This window comes from Mustelus asterias, chromosome 7, assembly GCF_964213995.1.
Source record: "Mustelus asterias chromosome 7, sMusAst1.hap1.1, whole genome shotgun sequence".
In the NCBI taxonomy this organism is placed as follows: domain Eukaryota; kingdom Metazoa; phylum Chordata; class Chondrichthyes; order Carcharhiniformes; family Triakidae; genus Mustelus; species Mustelus asterias.
This window is the reverse complement of record NC_135807.1, coordinates 118,193,691-118,202,993: the sequence shown is the minus strand read 5'-3', so window position 1 is coordinate 118,202,993 and position 9,303 is coordinate 118,193,691.

The following is a 9,303-nucleotide window of genomic DNA, read 5'->3' as shown; positions in this document are numbered from 1 at the left end:
CTTTGCAATTAGCTCCAGTAATTATTGCTCACAGCTGGTGCTGCTGGAAGCAGCTCAGGAAACTTTTGTGAAATATTTTTCGATGCAGTGCTCAAGTCAGAGGGGGCAGATCCAAGTTCTTGACATATTCTAAAGTAAATAAGAGACTGGAGAACATGCCTATTTACTATCAGTAAATTTAAGTCTTCACAAAATGTGCATATTTCCTTCCAATGTTCTGCATCCACCCTTTTAAAAAACACAAGGCTGACTTTAACTGTGAGCACAGGCAGGGAACATGCAGGGGTGGATTGGTTTTCACATACTTCCTTAGCCTTCACCTGCGGCGTGGCTATCACTGCTGCCTCACAGCGCCAGGGACTCAGGTTCGATTCCTGGCTGGGGTCACTGTCTGTGCAGAGTCTGCACATTCTCCCGTGTCTGCGTGGGCTTCCTCCGGGTGCTCCGGTTTCCTCACACAGTCTGAAAGATGTGCTGATTAGGTGCATTGGCCATGCTCAATTCAGTGTACCTGAACAGGCGCCGGAGAGTGGCGACTAGGGGATTTTCACAATAACTTCATTGCAGTGTCAATGTAAGCCTACTTGTAACACCAATAAATAAACATTGATCAGGAAAAAGCTGGTCTGCTTTTACATGTTTTCCATCACAGTTAAAAGTTAGTTGGCTTAGCCATTTCCTCAGAGCTGTTCCTCCACTGTTATTAGTACAGAACAAGCAAAAGATTCCTATCTCGTTTTCTATAAGGTTCCTTTTGCTGTACAGGGTCAGCCTTGTCCTAGGGCACTGCTTACATATTTTGATGCTATCCCTGGCTGTTGTTATCCTATTTTTTTTCCATTAACTGTTCCTTGTGTCATAGTGGTTCTTTCTCTAATGTGCCAGCCTCAGGGAGTGGCATGGTGGCATAGCGGTCAAAAGACATGCTGATTAGGTGCATTAGCCATGCTAAACTCTCCCTCAGTGTACCCAAACAGCTGCTGGAGTGTGGTGACTAGTGGATTCTCACAGTAACTTCATTGCAGTGCTAATTTAAACCTACTTGTGACACTAATAAATAAACTTTAACTCAGTTCACTCTGGACTTGAGACAGAGTCACAGAAGAAGATATTTTTGGGCACTCTGAGTGCTAGTGTTTCTGTTTATAGGAATATTGTGTGCTCCTCAATGGTACAAGTTTCACTCTCAATGTGCTTTCAAGCTAACTGCAGAAGAACATCATTTTGTGGATGACTGCAAAACATTTATTTCCAAAATCAGCCTTCTTTCTGATTCAAGTGTGGTTGCCAAACTAGAAGAACATTTCATATGGGTTCCATATAACGAGCTGAGGAAACTTTCAGTCCTGGTTGGATGCTCACCCAAGTCTCAGAAATGAAGGGACAGATGGTCTACAGTATTCACTGCTTCCAATTCAGTCTCCTTTACACTGGGGAGACTAAATGAAGACTATGTGGCTGCTTTGTGGAACACCTTTGCGTCAGCCACAAGCATGACTCCAACCTTCCTGTCACTTGCCATTTCAATTCAGCATCTTGTTCTCATGACCACATATCCATCCTTGACCTGCTGCAATGCTCCAGTGAAGCCCAATACAAGCTTCAGGAACAACACCTCGTCTGCTGATTAGGCACTTTACAACATTCTGGGCTGAACATTGAGTTCAACAATTTAAACTGTGAACTTTCCCCTCCATCTTGACCTCCTTTATTTTTCTCTATTTTCTTGGTTTGTCAAAAAACAACTCCCATCCCTCCCTCCCCCACAGGTCCATCTGTCACTTGTTTTTCAATTTTGCTTCCAGTGAGCACCGGTGGTTAGCACCGCTGCTTCACAGCGCCAGAGACCCAGGTTCAATTCCCAGCTTGGGTCACTGTCTGTCTTGAGTCTGCACATTCTCTCCATGTCTATGTGGGTTTCTTCCGGGTACTCTGGTTTCCTCCCACAGTCTGAAAGGCATGCTGGTTAGCTACATTGGCCATGCTAAATTCTCCCTCAGTGTACCCGAACAGGCCCTGGAGTGTGGCGACTAGGACACTTTCAAGTAACTTCATGGCAGTGTTAATATAAACCTACTTGTGACACTAATAAATAAATAAGCTTTGTTCTTCGATGAACACATTTTGCGGTTACTTTTATGCCTCTATTGGCACTTCTTTAGTCTTTACTTTGTCTTGTGTCTATGACGTCTTTGTCAATCTCTCCTTAGCTCCAATCTATCCCTGACCTTCCATTCTGCCCCAGCTCCTCCACGCTCATCTCCAATTCTATAACCCATCATATTTATTCCCCTATTCAGCTCGGTAAAAGAGTCATGCAGAATTAAAACATTAACTCTGTCTCTTTCTCCACAGACGCTGCCAGACCTGCTGAGTTTTTCCTGCATTTTCTGTTTTTATTACTATTAATCTGCGGCTCTGGAATATGATTGAAAATAAATGAATGAAGGTGTAGCTGAGGGAGACATTTAGCAGAAATTACTAAATGTGGAACTCTTGTCTAATTGCCAGATTTACTGTTGTCATTGTTAATCTTTACAGCAGTAGCAGCATCTTTTCTATCTGATGCAATGTCCCCATTAGATAGGCACAGCGTAAAGTTGCCTATGTGGAAACATTTAATCTGCATGAAATATAGAACACAATAATAACCATTCTTATTCAGACCGCTGTGCTTCTCTGAAGAACTTATTTTGTCTTTGAGACAATATAATTCTGCGATATGAGTCATTGTTAAAAAAGCCATATATCTGGGATCCTCCGAACCGTAAATGTTCCACTCTTGGTCAGCATTTTTGACTGACAGCTGCAGGGGTGTCAAGGTGGCACAGTGGTTAGCACTGCTGCCTCACAACACCAGGACCCAGGTTCAGTTCTTGGCTGAGTCACTGTCTGTGTGGAGTCTGCACGTTCTCCCCGTGTCTGCGTGAGTTTCCTCCGGGTGCTCCGGTTTTCTCCCACAGCCCGAAGGGGTGCTGGTTGAGTGCATTGGCCATGCTAAATTCACCCTCAGTGTATCCAAACAGGCGCTGGAGCGTGGCAACTCGGGGATTTTCGCAGTAACTCCATTGCAGTGTTAATGTAAGCCTACTTGTTACACTAATAAATAAACTTTAAAGTTTAATAATGATATAGCTGCTCTGCTCTTAGATGTTTTCCACCACAGTTAAAAGTTAGTCATCTTAGGCATTTCCTCAGAGCTGTTCCTTTACTGCCATTAGTACAGAACAAGCAAAAAATTCCTGTCTTGTATTTTATTAGGTTTCTTTTGCTCTATGGTCAGCCTTGTCCTAGGGCACTGCTTGTATATTTCGATTCTATTCCTAGCTGTTGTTATCCTATTTTGTTTTCCATCAACTGTTCTTTGTGTCATAGTGGTTCTTTCTCTGACGTGTTAGCATCAATTCTCTCTGGACTTGAGGCTGAGTCACGGAAAAAGATATTTTTGGGCACTCTGAGTACCAGTGTTTCTATTTATAGGAATATTGTGTGCTCCTCAATGGTATAAGTTTCACTCTCAATGTGCTTTCAAGCTAACTGCAGAACAACATCATTTTGTGGATGACTGCAAAACCTTTATTTCCAAAACCAGCCTTCTTTCTGATTGCTTCAAGTGTGATTTTGAAACTAGAAGAACGTTTACACTGTGGGTCCACGCACTCACACTAGGAACTGGATCAAGGCTGCCCGCTAACATTTCATGCGGGATCCATATAACAAACTGAGGAAACTTTCAGTCCTGGTTGGATGCTCACCCAAGTCTCAGAAATGAAGGGACAGATGGTCTACAGTATTCACTGCTTCCAATTCAGTCTCCTCCACATTGGGGAGACTAAATGAAGGCTATGTGGCTGCTTTGTGGAACACCTTTGCTTCATCCACAAGCACAACCCCAACCTTCCTGTCACTTGCCATTTCAACTCTGCATCTTGCACAAATGCCCACATGTCCGTCATTGATCTGCTGTAATGCTGCAGTGAAGCCCAAAGCAAACTTGTGGAAGAGCACTTCATCTGCCATTAGGCAAGTTACAACCTCCTGGACTCAACATTGAGTTCAGCAATTTAGACTGTGAACTTTCCCCTCCATCTTGACCTCCTTTTTATTTTTCCATTTTCTTGGTTTGTCCAAAAACAACCCCCATCCCTCCTCTCCCCACAGGTCACTTGTTTTTCAGTTGTGCTTCCACTGAGCACTGAACTTTGTTCTCCTATGAGCACACTTTGCTATGTTACTTTTATGTCTCTATTAGTATTGTTTAGTCCTTAATACCACCATTAACACTCCTTTTGTCTTGTGTCTATGACATCTTTGTCAATCTCTCCTTAGCTCCAATCTATCCCTGACCTTCCATTCTGCCCCCCCTCCTCCACGCTCCTCTCCAATTCTCTTACCCATCATATTTCTTCCCCTATTCAGCTCTGAAGAAGAGTCATGCAGACTCAGAACTGTCTCTTTCTCCACAGATGCTACCAGACCTGCTGAGTTTTTCCAGCATTTTCTGTTTTTATTGCTATTAATCTGTGGCTCTGGAATATGATTGAGGATGAATGAATGAAGTGCAGCTGAGGGAGACATTTAGCAGAAATTACTAAATGTGGAACTCTTGTCTAATTGCCAGATTTACTGTTGTCATTGTTAATCTTTACAGCAGTAGCAGCATCTTTTCCATCTGATGCAATGTCCCCATTAGATAGGCACAGCATGATGTTGCCTATGTAGAGAGATTTATTCTGCTTGATATACAGAACACAATCATAAACGTTCTAATTCAGACCTCTGTGCGTCTCCAAAGAACGTATTTTGCCTTTGAGACAATATAGTTCTGTGATACGAGTCATTGTTAAAAATGTCATATCTCTGGTGTCCTCCGAACCTTAAATGTTCCACTCTTGGTTAGCACTTTTGTCTGACATTTGCAGGGTGGCACAGCGGTGAGCACTGCTGCCTCACAGCACCAGGGGCCCGGGTTCGACCCTGGCTTGGGTCACTGTCTGTGCAGAGACTGCATGTTCTCCCTATGTCTGCGTGGGTTTCCTCTGGGTGATCTGGTTTCCACCCGCTATCTGAAAGTGCTGGTTAGGTGCATGGGCCATGCTAAGTTCTCCCTCAGTGTACCCGAACAGGCGCCGGTGTGTTCCAGTGTTAATGTAAGCCTACTTGTGACATGAATAAATAAACTTTCAACTTAAGAACTGAATCAGAAGCCTGCAGTTCCCTGGACATTGTGTTCAAGGTCCTAATAACGTATCACACGCTGGAACCTAAAACCTTGTTCGGAGAACTACTCACACACTTCTTTCTCCATTCAGTCTTACATAATAAGATTCACATAAACTTGGTAAGTTGGAGGAGTTCTTTTCCATTCCTGTCTATTCTCCCTACCCCCACCCATTTCCCCAATCCCTTCTGCCAGTTAACTACTAAGGTACACAGTCATGCATTGGAAAGGATTTTCCTGAACGTTGCTCGTACTATTGGAAGATGTTGCTGAGCATCTGTTTGGACTTACTGCAAGTGATTTAAATCTTTGTGGTTAAGAATCCTGTACACCAACTTCAAGAAGAAATGAATAGCAGATCAAGGTGGTGAGGCTGGCTGTCTTCCATGCAACATTCTAAAGTACAGTGTATAGCAGCATGAATTCACAGACTAATGATTTGTATTCTCTATCGACATATGGCAAGCAAACATCCTATTTCTTCAGATGCTTGCATAAACTCTTTGAACGAACAGCTTCTAATGTTTGGATAAATCTTTTCGCCCAAGCCATCTGTTACTAATGGTATGATTAATAGCTAACAATCGCTATTTCTTTTTATTTGCCTTGGTTAAAGATGACTGCTTATCTTGGCGACCCCTGGCTGGCATGCAGTTACCTTGAACAGATTATAACCCTAACCCCCTTTAGGGGCTACCCTAGGGCGGGAGTAGTCCCCCAGTAATCACTTGAGTTTGCCTGAGTTCAAAATCATCTCTTCCCACAGACACTTGTCTTGAGTCTGAGCAAATGAACTACCTCTCCCTCAAGGAGGATAATTGTTAAGAAATATTACCTTCTTCGAGATAGCCTTTTGTATAATTATTAGCTCGGCTTCAATTATCCAGATAGTTTAAGCATCCAAAGAGATTTCTTCAGAAAATGGCATATTCCCATTTTCAGAAAACACAGAGAGATGGGTTCTTAAGCTGCATACAGAAGACTGCACGAGATTTTTTTTTACTAACTTATTTATAAGTTTATTAAAGAACTATTTTATATGCAACACACCTTAAAGTGGATAGATACATCTTGAATATAGAAAGATGTTTAAAAATAATCATTAAAATTAATTAATAAACTTTGGTGTGAAGTAATATGAGGCATGCACATAGACTGGAGAGCAAGAGGGGGAAAAAAACAGATAAATAAGGAGGAAAGATTCTAAGAGAGGGATAAACCAACTACGGCTAACCAAGGAAGTTAACGAGAGTGTTAAGTTGAATGAAAAAGCATATAAGGAGGCAAAAGTCAGTGATAGCCCCATAGACTGGGATAAATTCAGAATCTAGCAAAGGAGGACTAAAAATATAACAAAGAGAGAGAAAATAAACTACGAGGGCAAACTAGCGAGGAATATAAACACTGACAATAAGATCTTCTTTAAATGTATGAGTAAGAGAGAGATCGAGGTGGACATAGGCCCCTTAGAAAATTAATCTGGGGAGATAGTTATGGGGACAAGGAAATGGCAGAGGAGTTAAACAGATATTTTTTATTAGTCTTTACAGTTGAAGATACTTCAAACATCCCATTACTACTAAAGAAGATGGGGAGGAATTAAGTACTGTACTATCATCATCACTAGAGAAGTAATATTAGACAAACTAATGGCACTAAAGGCAGGTTAGTCCCCTAGCCCTGATAGCTTGATTCCTAAGATCCTAAAAGAAATAGCTACTGGTATTGTGGATCCATTGGTTTTAATTTTTCAAAAATCCTTCCATTCGAGAATGGGAGGATTGGAAAGCTGTCAACGTGATACCCTTATTCAAAAAGGGAGGCAAAATGCAGGCTGATTAGCCTAACATCCATTGATTGAAAAATATTGGAATCAATTATTAGGAAATAATTCCAGTTGTGGGGGATCGGGGGAGATTGGGAGATCGGGATTGCCAGGTGGGAATGTGGGGATCGAGGCGGCCTGGGACAGGGTGGGGGGGGGGGGGGGGGGAGGGGGAGGGGGGGAGAAGCATCGGGGCAGGCCTGGACATATCTGGGAGCCCAGCAATTGGGATGTGTTGGGGGTCTGTGTGTCAGCAATGCAGGGTCATGTGTTTGGCCAGCAATTGGGAGGCCGGTAGTGTGGGGCTAATGCGCATGCGCCGATCTCGGAGCTGACAGATAGACGCATGCTCAGTGGTCCCGCTCAGCACTATGCTGCCGGCCTCCTGGGCGGGAATAGGCCACACCCATTGATTTATAATGAGATTCACGCTAGTGACTTCTACAGTGCACAGAGTGCGGGAGATTCATTTTGAAAATACTGCTAAAATCTAGTTTTGACGAGAATTTGACACTTTGAATTTATTTGGGAGAATCCCACCCAAGGTTCTTAAGGGACTTGACAGGGTAAATGTTGAGAGGATGTTTCTCCTCATGGGACGGCCTAGGGCCAGAGGGCATAGCCTCAGGATAAAGGGACACAAATTAAAGATTGAGATATGGGGGAATTTCTTCTCTTAGAGGGTTGTGAGCCTTTGGAACTCCTTACCACAGAGAGCTGATGGGGAGAGTGGGGGGGAGTGGGGGGTGGTAGAGTCCTTGTGTATATTTAAGGCTGAGATAGATAGATATTTATCAGTAAGGGAATCATGGGTTACGGGGAAAGGGCAGGAAAGTGAATATTAGGAATGTCAGATCAGCCATGATCCTATTGAACAACAGAGCAGGCTCGAGGGGCCAAACAGCCAACTCCTGTTCCTATTTCTTATGGCCTCATGTGAGCTTCTTCAGGGAAAACTGATAGTAAAGTGAAACTAAGGGCCAGATTTAGTGGGGGAGCAGGAATCTTGCTGGTGGGTTCCAATGTAACGCCAATTCCCCCCTGGGCTTGGCACCATTGACGCTTGGCGATTTTAACTTCCTGGACTCACCTCTCCGTCCCGAGTGAGCTGTCCAGCTGAGACTGGCAGGAAGCGATAGTGAACAGTGTGAGTGGAAGTGGAAAGTTTATGGTGAGATGCTACCAACCAAGCAAGAAAGAGCAATCAGCAGTCACTCGCGGGGGACAGGATTTTGGGTAAAGAGTAGATATCATGAACTCGCGCTGCTCCTGGCTCTTTATGGTGTTTTAACAATTTTTAAAACATAAACCTGTCTGCTTGGGCCTCTCTTGGGTTTACTTTTCACATGATGGAAATCCATCCTTGCGCAGGCCACCAATTAAACTAACAGACAGTATATTTCAGCAAATGCCTTGCCAGCTTCAGGGAGGCATCAATATATTGCTTTCTCAAACAGCAGGTTACACTAGAAGATGACTGGAATGGAGAGGGATGTCAGCTAGTACCAGGATTAAAATTCTTTTGAAAAACTTGAGGGTGCCTTTAAACTTCAGCATTAGAGAAACCGAACCATATCATCGCAATGCTGTGATTGAAGAACAATTGGAATCAAGATTTGTGGACATTGTTGTGACAATCTTGTAGAACAAACAAGATTCCACAGGGACATCCTCTTCCCCTCTGGCAGGATTTGAGTCTCAATTTAAGTCCACAGGAAGGAAGTGGAGGCAGACTTGCCTTCAGTACATAGCTGCAATGCCATTAACTAGTCTGATAAACTTGGCTACGATACCAATCACATTTCCAATGTCTCCTACTCAGCATTGCATCTCTCCACAGCACCTCCTCCTCCCCAGTCCACTTACTTCAATTAGCAAGCTCTGTACATACCTTTAGAAGTTTTTATTAAACTTCTGTGGCGCAGGCCCTCACACCACAGTTATCATTCTGCTGAATGTCAAATCAAAGCCATGCCTGATAGTTGAGCCTCTGGCCGTCTGGTCGAGACACAAGATTTTCCTTCTAAACCAAACAGCTGTGTCAGAAAGCCGCTGATGTTTCTTCCAGCCAGCTATTGTACCCAGAGCTTCAAAGACCTCCTGAAGGATATTCTGCCAACTGTGTGCCTAAAATAGTTCCAACGATCTGATAAATCAGCTCTTGCAATGTTTGATACTTACCACCAGATGTCTTCAAACTTTGCTTAAGATGTGCTTAACTCTGGCAAGTAAGAGCTTGTTTGTGAGCTAGAAGTGT